This window comes from Eschrichtius robustus (assembly GCF_028021215.1).
Source record: "Eschrichtius robustus isolate mEscRob2 chromosome Y unlocalized genomic scaffold, mEscRob2.pri SUPER_Y_unloc_1, whole genome shotgun sequence".
Lineage (NCBI taxonomy): Eukaryota > Metazoa > Chordata > Mammalia > Artiodactyla > Eschrichtiidae > Eschrichtius > Eschrichtius robustus.
Window position 1 is genome coordinate 1127722 of NW_027175152.1, and position 15849 is coordinate 1143570.

Sequence of the window (15849 nt, forward strand, 5' to 3'; positions counted from 1 at the left end):
CAGTTTTTCACCATTGAGAATTATGTTTGCTGTTGGTTTGTCATATATGGCCTTTATTATGTTGAGGTAAGTTCCCTCTATGCCCACTTTCTGGAGAGTTTTTATCATAAATGGGTGTTGAATTTTGTCAAAAGCTTTTTCTGCATCTATTGAGATGATCATATGGTTTTTCTCCTTCAATTTGTTAATATGGTGTACCACACTGATTGATTTGTGTATATTGAAGAATCCTTGCATCCCTGGGATAAATCCCACTTGATCATGGTGTATGATCCTTTCAGTGTGTTGTTGGATTCTGTTTGCTAGTATTTTGTTGAGGATTTTTGCATCTATATCCATCGGTGATATTGGTCTGTAATTTTCTTTTTTTGTAGTATCTTCATCTGGTTTTGGTAACAGGGTGATGGTGACCTCATAGAATGAGTTTGAGAGTGTTCCTTCCTCTGCAGGTTTTTGGAAGAGTTTGAGAAGGATGGGTGTTAGTTCTTCTCTAAAAGTTTGCTAGAATTCACCTGTGAAGCTGTCTGGTCCTGGACTTTTGTTTGTTGGAAGATTTTTAATCAGTTTCAATTTCATTACTTGTGATTGGTCTGTTCATATTTTCTGTTTCTTCCCAGTTCAGTCTTGGAAGGTTATACCTTTCTAAAAATTTGTCCATTTCTCCCAGGTTGTCCATTTTATTGGCATAGAGTTGCTTGTAGTAGTCTCTTAGGGTGCTTTGTATTTCTGCGGTGTCTGTTGTAACTTCTCCTTTTTCATTTCTAATTTTATTGATTTGAGTCCTCTCCCTCTTTTTCTTGATGAGTCTGGCTAATGGTTTATCAATTTTGTTTATCTTCTCAAAGAACCAGCTTTTAGTTTTATTGATCTTTGCTAATGTGTCCTTCATTTCCTTTTCATTTATTTCTGCTCTGATCTTTATGATTTCTTTCCTTCTACTAACTTTGGGTTTTGTTTGTTCTTCTTTCCCTAGTTCCTTTAGGTGTAAAGTTAGATTGTTTATTTGAGATTTTTCTTGTTTCTTGAGGTAGGCTTGTGTTGCTATAAACTTCCCTCTTAGAACTGCTTTTGCTGCATCCCATAGGTTACGGATCATCGTGTTTTCATTGTCATTTGTCTCTAGGTATTTTTTGATTTCCTCTTTGATTTCTTCAGTGATCTCTTGGTTATTTAGTAACGTATTGTTTAGCCTCCATGTGTTTGTGTTTTTTATGTTTTTTTTCCTGTAATTGATTCCTAATCTCATAGCATTGTGGTCAGAAATGATGCTTGATATGGTTTCAGTTTTCTTAAATTTACTGAGGTTTGATTTGTGACCCAAGATGTGATCTATCCTGGAGAATGTTCTGTGTGCACTTGAGAAGAAAGTATTCTGCTGTTTTTGAATGGAATGTCCTATAAATATCAATTAAATCTATCTGGCCTATTGTGTCATTTAAAGCTTGTGTTTCCTTATTAATTTTCTGTCTGGATGATCTTTCCATTTGTGTAAGTGAGGTGTTAAAGTCCCCGACTATTATTGTGTTGCTGTCAATTTCCTCTTTTATAGCTGTTAACATTTGCCTTATGTATTGTGGTGCTCCTATGTTGGGTGCATATATATTTATAATTGTTATATCTTCTTCTTGGATTGATCCCTTGATCATTATGTAGTGTCCTTCCTTGTCTCTGGTAACATTCTTTATTTTAAAGTCTATTTTATCTGATATGAGTGTTGCGACTCCAGCTTTCTTTTGATTTCCATTTGCATGGAATATCTTTTTCCATCCCCTCACTTTCAGTCTGTATGTGTCCCTAGGTCTGAAGTGGGTCTCTTGCAGACAGCATATATATGGGTTTTGTTTTTGTATCCATTCAGCAAGCCTGTGTCTTTTGGTTGGAGCATTTAATCCATTCACATTTAAGGTAATTATTGATATGTATGTTCCTATTACCATTTTCTTAATTGTTATGGGTTTGTTTTTGTAGGTCCTTTTCATCTCTTGTGTTTCCCACTTAGAGAAGTTCCTTTAGCATTTGTTGTAGAGCTGGTTTGGTGGTGTTGAATTCTCTTAGCTTTTGCTTGTCTGTAAAGCTGTTGATTTCTCCATCGAATCCGAATGAGATCCTTGCCGGGTAGAGTAATCTTGGTTGTAGGTTCTTCCCTTTCATCACTTTAAATATGTCATGCCACTCCCTTCTGGCTTGTAGAGTTTCTGCTGAGAAATCAGCTGTTAACCTTATGGGAGTTCCCTTGTATGTTATTTGTCATGTTTCCCTTGTTGCTTTCAATAATTTTTCTTTGTTTTTAATTTTTGTCAGTTTGATTACTATGTGTCTTGGCATGTTTCTCCTTGCATATATCCTGCCTGGGGCTCTCTGTGCTTCCTGGACTTGGGTAGCTATTTCCTTTCCCATGTTAGGGAAGTTTTCAACTATAATCTCTCAAATATTTTCTCGGGTCCTTTCTCTCTCTCTTCTCCTTCTGGGACCCCTATAATGCTAATGTTGTTGCGTTTAATGTTGTCCCAGAGGTCTCTTAGGCTGTCTTCATTTCTTTTCATTCTTTTTTCTTTATTCTGTTCTGTGGCAGTGAATTCCACCATTCTGTCTTCCAGGTCACTTATCCATTCTTCTGCCTAAGTTATTCTGCTACTGATTCCTTCTAGTGTATTTTTCATTTCAGTTATTGTATTGTTCATCTCTGTTTGTTCTTTAATTCTTCTAGGTGTTTGTTCCTTAATTCTTCTAGGTCTTTGTTAAACATTTCTTGCATCTTCTCAATCTTTGCCTCTATTCTTTTCCGAGGTCCTGGATCATCTTCACTATCATTATTCTGAATTCTATTTCTGGAAGGTTGCCTATCTCCATTTCATGTAGTTGTTTTTCTGGGGTTTTATCTTGTTCCTTCATCTGGTACATATTCCTCTGCCTTTTCATCTTGTCTATCTTTCTGTGAATGTGGCTTCCTTTCCACAGGCTGCAGGATTGTAGTTCTTCTTGCTTCTGCTGTCTGCACTCTGGTGGATGAGGCTATCTACGAGGCTTGTGCAAGTTTCCTGATGGGAGAGACTGGTGATGGTGGGTAGACCTGGGTGTTGCTCTGGTGGGCAGAGCTCAGTAAAACTTTAATCCACTTGTCTGCTGATGGGTGGGGCTGCGTTCCCTCCCTGTTGGTTGTTTGGCCTGAGGCAACCCAACACTGGAGCCTACCTGGGCTCTTTGATGGGGCTAATGGCAGACTCTGGGAGGGCTCACGCCAAGGAGTACTTCCCAGAACTTCTGCTGCCAGTGTCCTTGTCCCCACGGTGAGCCACAGCCACCTCCTGCCTCTGCAGGAGACCCTCCGACACTAGCAGGTAGGTCTAGTTCAGTCTCCCCTGGGGTCACTGCTCCTTCCCCTGGGTCCCAATGCGCACACTACTTTGTGTGTGCCCTCCAAGAGTGGAGTCTCTGTTTCCCCCAGTCCTGTCGAAGTCCTGCAATCAAATCCCACTAGCCTTCAGATTCTGATTCTCTAGGAATTCCTCCTCCCGTTGCCAGACCCCCAGGTTCAGAAGCCTGACGTGGGGCTCAGAACCTTCACTCCAGTGGGTGGACTTCTGTGGTATAAGTGTTCGCCAGTCTGTGAGTCACCCACCCAGCATTTATGGGATTTGATTTTATTGTGATTGTGCCCCTCGTACCGTCTCACTGTGGCTTCTCCTTTCTCTTTGGATGTGGGGTATCTTTTTTGGTGAGTTCCAGTGTCTTCCTGTTGATGACTGTTCAGTAGTTAGTTGTGATTCCAGTGCTCTCGCAAGAGTGAGTGAGCACACGTCCTTCTACTCTGCCATATTGAACCAATATCCTGGCAATGTCTTGCTTCCATTACTTGCTTACAGTCTTTTATGAATAAGTCATTTGCATCAGGTGCTGCCTCACAGGAATTCTGACCAAGAGAACAATGTATTTCAATATCTTCTTCCTTCTCATCCCCCTCATCATCCAAATAGGCACTATCACCAGATTTTACATCATTTTACACATGTTAATTCTTATCTACATAGCATGTCTGTACCTTAGAACAGGGGGCATTAGAAGGGTGAAGAAACTTGCCCATGGGCTTATGGCTGATTCGTGACACATAGGAGGTGACTTGGACCCACATTTGAAAAATAATTCTGGACATAAGCACTGCCAAAGGGCTGTGCAAATTCTAAAGCGCCCGACCCATTAGCTGTTCATTTTGTTACCTGACAAGGGACACATATTTAGTTAAAAATGAATTACACACAGTATTTCTCACAAATAACTATCTTGATCATCTCTTCCTATTTAGATTCAAGTAGTATGCAAAGATTATTTCTAAAGACAAGTACCTGTTTCAGGACAGAACAAGAATTCATTGGAGGAAATATATGAGACATGCATTACCATGTGTGTGTGTGTGTGTGTGTGTGTGTGTGTGTGTGTGTGTGTGTGCATGCTCTCATAAAATGGATTGAAAACTTCAGCAAGGAACATATGGTTGCATGTGAAAACATATGAATATCCACAGGTCTGAAATCTGTGCCCATTTTTTCACATTCAGAAACTCCGGGGTGGTGTTTTTGCAGAGAGACTGCCCAGTAATTAGTTTTAAGTCTGAACTGAACCCTTTGTTTGCTGTGATTCTATACAAGAGGTCTCGAGGTCCACAAAACATCATTACATTTGAGCTCCCAGCCCCCTGATTTAATTCACCATGCAGAAGTGATCTCTCTTGAATGGGAAGGTAAATGAGGGTTGAAGTCATCTTGGTTCCTGTTTTAATATCCAGGGTCATCTCCCCCTTTAAGATCCACAATCATCCGGAGTAACTGACTTGCTGCATTTCTGCGGCGAGCAAGCTCTTTGTATTTCTAAATTCTACACAACCTCCTGTGCTCATTTGACACTGTTCCTGGACCAGCATATTTCTGTTTGTTCTCTGCCACGTTTGATCTGATACCACTGTATCTTTATTTTGAGGAAGAGATCTTATTTCTAACAGAGGGAGATAGAGTTATAACATAAAGTATGGTCATCCAGGCCATTGTTTCAAGAGTATGGTATTCCAGCTTCAAATCATCAAATCTGGAATATAATTCCTCATGGTCAAAATTGGATAGAACTCTGCTAGCCTCCAGGTAGATATCAGTCCTGCGAGGCAACCGGCGCAGCCTGGAGAGATTGCATTTTATTTACTGAATAGCGGGCCATGCTAGTGTCTGCCCAGGAGAATCATTTACAGATGCCTCATAAATACATCCAGCTGCTGCCTTCCCTAAGGCAGCCTCCATGCAGGGAGGGGATGGAGAGGAACCAGCTCAGTCACCAGCAGCTGCAAATCAGAGCTTATTCCCTGGTGAGACCCTGTGATTCGGGGCCCCTAGAAGAACTCCCGGATGGTTTTCTCTGCCCAGAGAGGCTTAAAATGAGCACATTTCTCCTGACCAGAAGGGGATTGCTCTCTCCATGTCCATCCAGATTGCAAAGGCAGTTGGGTTCTTCGAGGGGCCCTCAGAATGCCCCAAATGGCTTCTGGTGTGCCACATCCCCTGTAGTTTTGGTCAGAATGCTTCAAACACTCTGCAGATTTTGTGGAAATCTTTCCTGGGACACGTGAATGCTGAAGAAATAGGCAATCATTTCAAGAGTGAATTTTCTTTATATAGCTGATGTGTATGCATATAGCTGATAGATATGATGGATAGATAGATAGATAGATATAAATAGATGGATTGATAGATGATAGATGGATCGATATAGATGGATATATAGATAGATAGAGATAAGATAGATAAGGTGGATGGCTGGATACACAAGATGGACATATAGATAGATGATTGATGGATTATATATATAATTACGTATATAGTTAAATGCTTGTAGTTAAATATAACATACTTAAGTTTACTATTGATAAGTGTTATAATTTTGGAAAATCAGTTGAAGATCAAAAAGCCATGAAATTAGCTAGAATTAATTAATCATAGAATTATTATTTGGGGTAAATTTAAAACTTGCCCTTCATTCAACAAAATGATTTTAGGTGTTTTTTAAAGATAACCTTATGTGGTTTCAGGATGGAGAAAAGCAGGATATTCGAACTAAGGTGCATATCAAAGGAATGATTTCAATGAGACCAGACTCTTGCACAGAAGACATCACTTCCCCGTGGGCAGATGGGCTTAGGAGTGTGGAGTCCACGGTAGCCCCAAGGGAAGGGACCGTTACAACAGTCAGCGCATCTCAGAAACTCATTTCCAAAGCCAGGGCCAACGAATCATGCCACATCTGGACACAAATGTGCAGGTATGTCTGTTTTTGTTTTTGTTTCTCTCCCATTATTAAAAATGTCTTCCCAGAGAGTTTTCTTCTTTTCCCTCCTGACTTCCTACCTCCTGCCTCTCATGTTGTTTTGTCCCCTTCCTTCCTCTTCCTGTCCTAGAAAAAAAGGGGACTTTTAATTACACCACGTACTTCTGTGTACTGGCTAACAAAACATAACGCTAGGGAGACACTTTGATGATCCTTTGACTGTGGTCACGATCAGGAGGACTAATTTGCCTGCATGCGAAGTCAGTACACTTTGCAGAGAGCGCTAGACACACTGCTCATGTCCCGTGTTCCAGTCAAGCAGCCTTCGGTGGGAGAATTTCGATAATACATTCAACTGAAGACTGTAAAAGTGAATTATCCTGTTAAATTATTTTTAAAGAAAAAAAAATCCATTGTCCTTCATTTTGTTTTAGTTTGTTTTAGTAGATGTCACGCTCACATTTGTGTTTTTCCACGCTGGGGAGATGGTGAGAATGGATTCTAATTCATGCAAACAGTTCTTCTAAGGAGATGTATCAGTGATATTAAATGCAGTGTTCCAAACCTACCTCATACACGACACTGAACAACTAGGGAAATGTGTACGTACCATTTTTCTATAAAACTAAAATCCTTTTTTTAGATTCCACATATAAGTGCTATCATGTGATATTTGTCTTTGACTGATTTCACGTAGTATGGTCATCTCTAGGTCCATCCATGTTGCTGCAAATGGCATTATTTCATTCTTTTTTATGGCTAATATTCCATTGTATATATATACCACATCTTCTTTATCCATTCATCTGTTGATGGACATTTAGGTTGCTTCCATGTCTTGCCTATTGTAAATAGTGCTGCAGTGAACATTGGGGTGCATGTACCTTTTCAAATTAGGGTTTCCTCCAGTTATATGCCCAGGAGTGGGATTGCTGGATCATATGGTAAGGGTACAAATGAACTTATCTACAAAATGGAAATAGAGTTACACATGTAGAAAACAAACTTACGGTTACCAAGGGGTAAGGGGTGGGAGGGATAAACTGGAAGATTGAGATTGACGTATACACACTACTATATATATAAGAGATAACTAATAAGGACCTACTGTATAGCACAGGGAACTCTACTCAATACTCTGTAATGGCCTATATGGGAAAGGAATCTAAAAAAAGAGTGGATATATGTGTATGTATAACTGATTCACTTTGCTGTACGCCTGAAACTAACACAACATCGTAAATCAACTCTACTCCAACAAAAATTTTTAAAAAACCAACTAAAATCCATCAGAAGAGTCTGATTAGTGAACATTTCAAATGCATTTATCCACAGAATCATTTCTGATCCCCACGTAGACAGTTGCTGCTCTCAACTGAAAAAAAAAAAAAACACAACCTGAAAGTTGAGAATTATGTTTTATTTGGGGGACGTTCTGAGGACTTAAGCCCGGCAAGCAGCACCGCAGATAGCTCTGAGGGACTGCTCCAAAAAGGTAGGGGCGGAGCCTGGATATGTGGGGGTTTCTGCCACAAAGACCTAGTAGTTCCAACATCAAAAGGTTACTGTTAATTTAACTAGAGAAAACCAGACATCTCAAGTTAATGAATGTAGTGCATTTCTGTGTATGGGAAGATGCAAGAGTCTGGTCTCATTGAAATCATTCCTTTGATATGCACCTTAGTTCTCTGGGGCCAATATCCTGTTTTTCTCCATCCTGAATCCCCTCAGGGTGCCCAGTTGGGGGCGGCTGCAGTGACTGAGGGCTTGATGGCTGCAACATCTTTGCTTGCTGACATGGCAGGCGACATTCTTAGCCACTCTGCCCCTAATATTTCCAGACTGGCGTTCAGGGGGCGGGAGTCGTGGAAATAGGACTAAAATAGTTTGTAAAGGAGGAAAAGAATATTTTTATCTAGTGATTTTGATAGAGGCACTTCTCAAGAGCCACCGGTCCACAGGATTTAGTATTTTGGTCAACATCACACCCCTTGGCTAGGGAAAATGAGGACTGTTTTTAAAATATTGCTCTTACAGCTGAGCTCAATAAATATATCATTAAGAAAGAAAAATCTTAGTGTCTTCTGTCCTGCCCCCTGACCCCAGGAGAACTTTCTGCTTTAGAACATGAAACAAATCAGTGATGCCTTTCACTTACCTTGAGGGGATGGAAGATATGGAGTTTATAAAATAGACCCTCCAGAGAGAGGGTAGGGAAAGAGAATGCTGTCGCTGTGGGGAGACACCGTGGTTTCCTTGGAGACTCCTCCGGTGCTTACTGATAATCCACAAGCTAAGACAAATTCAAAGAGGCCGGTGGTTAGCCTGTCTCCGACAATTACCGAGAGCACATCACATCAGCAGGACCCTTCGTGTCCGTTCTCTTCTTTGGTTAAGTTGTTTTTATGTATCTTTTCCCTTGGATCATTAAGTTGGGACCATGCCTTAGTTTTTATAGGAAAAAGGGAGACAGGTATACCTTTTTAAAAAAATTTTGGGGCTTCCCTGGTGGCGCAGTGGTTGGGAGTCTGCCTGCCAATGCAGGGGACACGGGTTCAGGCCCTGCTCTGGGAGGATCCCACATGCCGCGGAGCAGCTGGGCCCGTGAGCCACAACTACTGAGCCTGCGCGTCTGGAGCTTGTGCTCCGCAACAAGAGAGGCCACAACAGTGAGAGGCCCACGCACCGCGATGAAGAGTGGCCCCCACTTGCCACAACTTGAGAAAGCCCACGCACAGAAACGAGGACCCAACACAGCCAAAAATAAATAAATAAATAATTTAAAAAAAATTTTTTATTGAAGTATAGTTGAATTACCGTGTGACTCAGTTATACATGTATATATATACATGTGTGTGTATATATATATATATATATATATATATACACACACACACACACATACGCATATCCTTTTACATATTCATTTCCACGATGGTTTGTCACAGGATATTGAATATCGTTCCCTGGGCTCTGCAGTAGGACATTGTTTTTTATCCATCCTATCTGTACTAGTTTGCAACTGCTAACCCCAGACTCCCAATCCATTCCTCCAGTCTATCCTGCCACCTCTCCCACTTCCCCTTGGCAACCACAGGTCTGTTCTCTATGTCCCTGATTTTGTTTCGAAACAAAGTATATCTCATTGACCGATAATAAATCATTGAGTAGGGACCCTGAAGATGAGAAAGATCCTCATAAAATGAAAAAGAGAATGCTGCATTATACAGATAGCATGGATCAAATGATTCTAAAAGGACACAGAAAGCCGGGGTACAGATGGATATGGGATGTGCCTCTCAGACCTCAATATGGTGCAGCCAAGTGGATTCCAAGTGCAAATGTAGCAGTGGGATTTTCTCCCAAGTGGATTGTATGCTGAGCCAAATGCACGTGACGGAAAAATCAAGGGCTTTGTTCTCCGGTCCCTGGGTCTCCCTCCTCGGTGGAATCTCCAGGCTCAGGGGAGCACAGGCTGGAAACCACCGGTGGAGGGAAGCTGATGGCAGTTAGTGGCAAGCACAGCTGCATTCAGATCAGGCCCCGACTTACCAGTTCTCCAGTCCCAACTTTACGTCAATTCTCTGTGCTGTGTTTTCCTTTCCAGTAAAACCAGGATAGTAATATCTCCAAGAGTACAAAGACTATAGAATGAGGTGAAGCATAGAAAACACTTGGTACGTAGCAGGCCCTTCGTAAATAAATGCTGGTTTATTTTAACGGGGCACTTTGGGTCCGCCCCAGTCCCTAACCTCACACATCCTTTTTCTGCTAGAAATCCATCCATGTGCATATCCAGGCAATACAGAAAAGGCTCTTTCTGCCCAGTAGATTGTGAACACATTGGGGTCAGCAAAAGTGCTCTTTTCATCTTTCTGTCTGATGCATTTGGGCAGAATGGGAATGCTCAGTATATCGGGTTAGAATGGAATTGTCTCATATAATTCAGAAAGCTGCATTCCAGGTGGCCCCATGCGAGCATGAAGCTTGATTCATTGTGGCACACGTGCAAGTGTACACATATGTATGTGACGTGTGCATATATGTTTTATACAATGTGTATGACTGTATATCCATACCTATTACATATACATACATACTTATGTATATAAATAAAGCACAAATATTTGTATTAAGTATAAATACATATCATGCATAAAATAGTTATATTTATGATAAATAAATATATCCAATGTGTCTAGACATACTTTTTTTATTGAAGTCTAGTTGATTTACAATGCTGTGCCAGTCTCTGCCGTACAGCAAAGCGACTCAGTTATGCACATAAAGACATTCTGTTCTCTTTTTTTTAAATTTTTTAAAAATTTTATTTAGTTTGTTATTTTTGCCTCTGTTGAGTCTTCGTTGCTGCACATGGGCTTTCTCTAGTTGCGGCGAGCAGAGGCTACTCTTTGTTGTAGTACATGGGCTTCTCATGGCGGTGGCTTCTCTTGTTGTGGAGCATGGGCTCTAGGTGTGCGGGCTCAGTAGTTGTGGCTTGCAGGCTCTAGAGCGCAGGCTCAGTAGTTGTGGCGCACAGGCTTCATTGCTCCGCGGCATGTGGGATCTTCCCGGACCAGGGCTCGAACCCGTGTCCCCTGCACTGGCAGGCGGATTCTTAACCCCTGCGCCACCAGGGAAGCCCCTATCATAGGATATTGAATATAGTTCCCTGTGCTGTAGGACCTCATTGTTTATCCATCCTATATATACTAGTTTGCATCTGCTAATCCCAGACTCCCAATCCATCCCTTCCTCACCCCCCTCCCCGCTGACAACCGCAAACCTGTTCTCTACATCCGTGAGTCTGTTTCTGTTTTCTAGATAAGTTCATTTGTGCCGTATTATATTTTATTTATTTTTTTAATAGATATATATATATTTTTTTAATTAATTTATTTATTTATTTTTGGCTGTGTTGGGTCTTCGTTTCCGTGCGAGGGCTTTCTCTAGTTGTGGCAAGCGGGGGCCACTCTTCATCGCGGTGCGCGGGGCTCTCAACTGTCGTGGCCTCTCTTGTTGTGGAGCACAGGCTCCAGGCACGCAGGCTCAGTAGTTGTGGCTCACGGGCCCAGCTGCTCCACGGCACACAGGACCCTCCCAGACCAGGGCTCGAACCCGTGTCCCCTGCATTAGCAGGCAGATTCTCAAACACTGCGCCACCAGGGAAGCCCCTGTGCAGTATTTTAGATTCCACATATAAATGATATCAGATGATATTTGTCTTTGACTGACTTCACTTAGTATGATCATCTCTAAGTCCATCCATGTTGCTGCAAATGGCATTATTTCATTCTTTTTTATGGCTGAGTAGTATTCCATTGTATATATGTACCACATCTTCTTCATCCATCTCTCAATGGACACTTAGGTGGTTTTCATGTTTGGGCTATTGTAAATAGAGCTGCAGTGAACATAAGGATGCATGTATCTTTTCAATTTATAGATTTGTCTCAATAAATGGCCAAGAGTGGGATTGCTGGGTCATATGGTAATTCTATTTTTAGTTTTCTGAGGAACAGACATACATTATATACATGATCCAGATGAACATCTGTGTTTCCCCAAATTCATATTTTGAGGTGCTAACCCCCCATATGATGGTATTTGGACATGGGGAGGTGATTAGATTTAGATGAGTTCATGAGGGTGGGGTCCTCACACAGGATTAGTGCCCTGATTAGAATAAATATATGTGGTCATGCATTATAATTTCTCCTACAATCCATTCAAGCCATACAGGGGCAGGTAGCCCTCTCTGAAATCAGTGTTTTTCCTACCATGGAACTTAAACGACTTTTTAATTTCTTGTTTACCTTCTGTCTCCCCAAATACCGTTAGGAAAGGGACTGGTTCTATTTTAGTCATCTAATTCATCAATGGAACTCAGCTAAAGACCTCACACACATGAGAAACTCAGCCAGTTTTTTTTCTGAATGGAGAGAGAGAGCTGGAAGGCTAAGAACTAGATTTTAATACCTTTGTTCTTTTTTGATTTACTTGAGAGATAACTGACATATCACATTATATTCGTTGTAGGGGTACACTGTCTCAGTTTGCCCTCTTATTAATGGATTAACAGGATGAACTCTGCAACTTTGGAAAAATTAGGAAACCTCGCTTACTGTAATTTCCTCCTCTGTCCTCTGAGGGATGAAGTCTAATTATAGGAACTTGCAGATTCCAGCTGTACTGCTCCTGGCTCCCCAGCTCCACATGTGTGAACCATATGTGTTGACAAGCCTGAGGTCCTAAAGCAAAGCAAATAGTGCTGATTCTGCCTTAGGTAAGTGATGTGGGCCTGTTTCTATGGGGTTGGGTGGTTGATGGAAGCACAGGAGTTGAGACTTTTGATGGAGACGGAGTCGGGGGTAAATGTTTGTGGTTTGCTTTGGGTGGTTTATACCAGATTTTGTGTGCAGCTCTGTGTGTGTAGCCTAATATTTGTATATGGGCATCTAAATCTGTATCTATTCTCAAGTTGCTACAAAATTCTCAAAAGAATACCATCCTTCATTAAGCAGAGGAATGCTAATATATTGTCTGGGTCAGAAAAATTAATATAGAACAAAAGCAAATATTTCCATAGGACTTAGGGAAACTAGGCCGAATGCTAAGGAAACTTGCTAATAACTCTTTAGGAGGGACATGCCAACATTTTCCCAAATACTCGGGGTTGATTAGTAAAGGGCACTGTGGGCCAGAGTGGACCACATGTAACAATGTTCTCTTACAAGTCATCTCATTAATATATATATATATGTGTGTGTATATATATACATATATATGTATATATATATATATATATACACGTATATATATATAGTTTAACTTTTTATTTTATATTGGAGTATAGCTGATTAACAATGTTGTGATAGTTTCAGATGTACGGCAAAGTGATCCAGGTATACATATACATGTATCTATTCTTTTCCAAATTCTTTTCCCATTTAGGTTGTTACATAATATTGAGCAGAGTTCTCTGTGCTATACTCAAGTCATCTCATTATTAATCAAATCTGAACATGTTACTGTGAGCAAAAACGATTTAGATGGAATCCATACCCGTCCACTTCACCTGAAACCCATGTCTATTACAAATGCTAGATTGGGAGGAAGCATGAAAGATTAAGAGTTTCCTCTAGTTCTCCCCTGGTCTGAGCAGTACATGATGGCAGAATTCCAAAGTGGAATCCTAAAAGTCTTTGCTGTTTCCAGGGGATGTATTGAAGGAAATCTCCCCAGTGCCCCAGAAAAGCTAGCTGCATAATATCCCGAAACCTGGCCCCATCTTGGAAGGCAGGACAGGTAGGGCAATTCCTTCACCTCTAAGAAAGTCAAGTTGTTTGATTCCAAAGAGCTGGGGAACCTATTTGTATTGGGGAGCTGTTTGATGGGCCCATTAGTATCAGAAGGGCCTCTGATTTTTATCAACACTGTACACAACTCTCATTTCAGCTGGACACCCCAGTCCTTATCTTTGATCCCCGACAGTGAATAAACAAGTCCCCGGGAACAGCCAGCCATGAAACAATTTATGTTCTTCAAAGAACGCAGAAGTATTTGATTCTATCAGTGCCCTCAGACAGAGGCTTAAAAATGAAGTTTGTGTCCTATTATAAATCTCCCTTCACTGCTCTCTATTTATCAGCTTTCGATTATTTTTAAAAAATGATCATCCAAGTAAATGTTTAGGTTAGGCAGGTAATGACCTCAGTCTGATTAGTCAATTTTTCCGTTCCCCTTCCAACAGGATACATCAGACCTTAAAATTCCGCAAACACACATTTACGTAATCATTGTCCTAAAACGCCATAAATGAACACAAACAGCACAGGAATCATCTTTGCTGGGGCTCCTTCTGCCTGACACATTTGAATGTCATTTTCTGCCCTTGAAATTCGTGAGCGTTTTATGAACAAAAGGAAAGTAAATTTGCGACTAGGTAGAAAGCAGTACCTCTAAAGCACATGTTTGTACAAGAAAGGCCACCTTTGAACTCTGTCATGGAGATTTACAAACTGAAGTATGAAGATGATCTAGTGACAGTTAGACAATTTGTACATAAATACGTCATGACACGGGGTATGAAATTAGAGACGCAGAGAAGGAGTAATAGAACCTTTTGTCCTGCCACCGCTTGGTATCCTAAGACAATGGATTTGATGGTGTTTTTGGAAAAATCCGCTTTATCTGTGCAAGAAAAGGAGCCTATATATCTACGTATTTTTGTTTGTTTTTCAGTTCATGTCAACAATAAGAATTTATATGTGTGTGTGGACTATTCTGATGGTCTAGACCTTAAGCACATTATATCTTATCTATCTGGTTTTATAAAAGCATATTTATATATAAAAGCACACACACATATATATTTATTTATTCAGAATAAACAATGATAAGAAATGCATATTGGAAGTATTATTTTGTTTATTTCCTGAAAAAAAGAAAACCCTGATGTTTCTTGAGGACATATCTTATGTAATATTTGTATATTTTGAAAGAAAGTATTTTCTGCTATTAAAAGAGATGGGTCATCACGAAGATACTTGACATATTAATCCTCTGTAGGATTAATTCGAATTGCGACTTATGAATCAACAATTACTATGGAAGTTGAAAGGAAAGAAGGAAGGGAGGAAAGAAGAAAACATGGAGAGTAGATGAATGGAAACCAATAATTTTATGTCTTATTACTTCTCTCTGCATCAGAACTCCAGAGCAATGCAGTGCATGAGGCAAGTCTTGACATATATACACTAATATGTATAAGATGGATAACTAATAAGAACTTGCTGTATAAAAAAATAAATAAAATCCTAAAATTCAAAAAAAAAAAAAGAATTTGGGATGACGGGGGGGTGGGGGAGTGCAGTGTAGTATATGGAAAAGGTTTGGTTTTTAAAAAAAATTTATTTTATTGAAGTAGAGTTGATTTACAATGTTGTGTTAATTTCTGCTGCACAGCAAAATGATTCAGTTATGCATACATATTCTTTTTCGTATTCTTTTCCGTTATGGTTTATCACCAGATATTGAATATAGTTCCTTTGCTGTACAGTACAAACTTGTTGTTTATCCATCCCATATATATAATAGTTTGCAAGATTTGGATTTTTGCAGAAGCTCTGCGCTTTACTGGTTGTGTGATTGGGGCAATTACCGGGTATCTTTTTTTTTTTTAATACATCTTTATTGGAGTATAACTGCTTCACAGTACTGTGCTAGCCTTGTCGCACAACAAAGTGAATCATCCACATGCAGACATACATACCCATATCCCCTCCCTCTTGAGCCTCTCTCCCACCCTCCCTATCCCACCCCTCTAGGTCATCACAAAGCACCGAGCTGACCTCCCTGTGCTATGCAGTATCTTTTTGTCTCAGTTGTTCAACAGTAAATGGAAGAAAATAATCTCTCCCTCTCATATCTGATGTGTAGACTCAAGGGGATATTTTCATGGTGTCTAGAAGAGTATGTGCCTTTTAATTATAACCAGCTAAGTTTTAGTCCTTTATTGTACTTTCCTTATAATTTAGAAACTGT